The sequence below is a fragment of the Tachyglossus aculeatus genome, chromosome 7 (assembly GCF_015852505.1).
Source record: "Tachyglossus aculeatus isolate mTacAcu1 chromosome 7, mTacAcu1.pri, whole genome shotgun sequence".
In the NCBI taxonomy this organism is placed as follows: Eukaryota; Metazoa; Chordata; class Mammalia; order Monotremata; family Tachyglossidae; genus Tachyglossus; species Tachyglossus aculeatus.
The window spans coordinates 12,037,186-12,038,767 of record NC_052072.1 but is presented as its reverse complement, the minus strand read 5'-3'; the positions used below and the strand labels follow the sequence as shown (position 1 = coordinate 12,038,767).

At 43.2% G+C, this 1,582-nt stretch overlaps 2 non-coding genes across 2 annotated transcripts; one reads left to right on the top strand and one right to left on the bottom strand.

Annotated features, from left to right (window-relative positions):
- Positions 1–261: 261 nt before the first annotated feature.
- On the top strand, positions 262–399 carry LOC119931213. Its single transcript, XR_005452068.1, has one exon. It is a non-coding gene; the product is annotated as a small nucleolar RNA SNORA7 (small nucleolar RNA).
- Positions 400–1,445: 1,046 nt separating this feature from the next.
- LOC119931109 lies at positions 1,446–1,582 on the bottom strand. Its single transcript, XR_005451971.1, has one exon. It is a non-coding gene; the product is annotated as a small nucleolar RNA SNORA7 (small nucleolar RNA).

Below are 1,582 nucleotides of genomic sequence, written 5' to 3'. Positions count from 1 at the left end.
ATCATGGTCCAGCCTCTAAAATAGAGAAGTGGGTGGAATTTATGTATTTTTGCCTGGCTGAGCTATTAAGTGCATCAGCTCTAATTCTCATTATCTACAAAACTATTGCATGGGTAGCACATTTGATTATAATCGCCCCTCTCATTCCAAGGCCCATAGGCAAGGTGGCAACTCTGTTAATCTGAAGCAAACCAAATAGGCAGTTCTTAACTCAAGCAAGAGAGAATGGAAACTGATTTACTTTTGTCTAACGTAGTGGCTGCCCTCTCAGAGTCACACCTGGAGGGTTTCCAGTACTTTGCCATTCTCGGCAATGAGAGGGAGAGTCAAGTAGAGGCCTATTCATTCCATTCCTAGCTTGGGCAGTGGCTAGTGAGTGGAAGGCAATCTCCTACAAGTCAAAACTCACCCGTGCTGGGCAGCAACAGCATGGGAGAGAGTCGAGGGCGGAGACTCAAGTTTCCTGCACTGAAGGCGGCAGTGTTAAACTACTTTCATATTTTTACCAAGAAAACTCTATGGATACACTACCAGAACAATTACAGTTGGAAAGTGGGGCGTTCTGGGAGAGATGTGTCCTTGGTGTCACTATTGGTCGGAAACGACTCGACAGCATAAGACAAGAACATAGCGGCTAAAGTAGGGCTGTAAAGTGTTCATTCATTCATTCATTCATTCAATTGTATTTATTGAGTGCTTACTGTGTGCAGAGCACTGGACTAAGCGCTTGGGAAGTACAAGTTGGCAACATATAGAGACGGTCCCTATCCAACAGTGGGCTCACAGTCTAGAAGGGGGAGACAGAGAACAAAACAAAACATATTAAGAAAATAAAATAAATAGAATAAATATGTACAAGTAAAATAAATAGAGTAATAAATACGTATATATATACATATATTATATATATAAATACATATATACAGGTGCTGTGGGGAAGGGAAGGAGGTAAGGTGGGGGGATGGAGTATAAGTGTTCTTATAAGGATGATGACTTCAACAGTGTTGTTTACTCCTGCTTTGTTTGACTCTAGATGGATCTAGCACTCACTATTTCCTTTCATACAAGGCATAGAACAACGTTTCTCCAGGCTTCCTTCTGAATTTGAAGACAACCAAAGGTCACTTTTCCAAGGATATGGGGGTGGTCTTTTTTTTTTTCTTTTTTTGTTATGGTATTTGTTAAACACTTCTAAGTACCAGGTACTGCATTAAGTACTAAGGTCTTGTCTTATGCTGTTGTGTCATCTCCGACCCACAATGCCTCCATGGACACATCTCTCACAGGATACCTTACTCTCCATCTGCAATCGTTCTGGTCGTTTATCCATAGAGTTTTCTTGGGAAAAATACGTAAGAGGTTTACCATTGCCTTCTTCCATGCAGCAAACCTGAGTCTCCTCATCTGTCTCCCATGCCGCTGCTGCCCGGCACAGGTGAGTTTGGACTTGTAGCAGATCCCTTCCCCTCGCTAGCCACCGGCCAAGCTAGGAATGGAATGGGCATGCCTCTGCTTGACTCTCCCTCCTATAGTCAAGACTGGTAGAGTACTGGAAACTCTCCAGGTGCCATCCTGAGAGGGG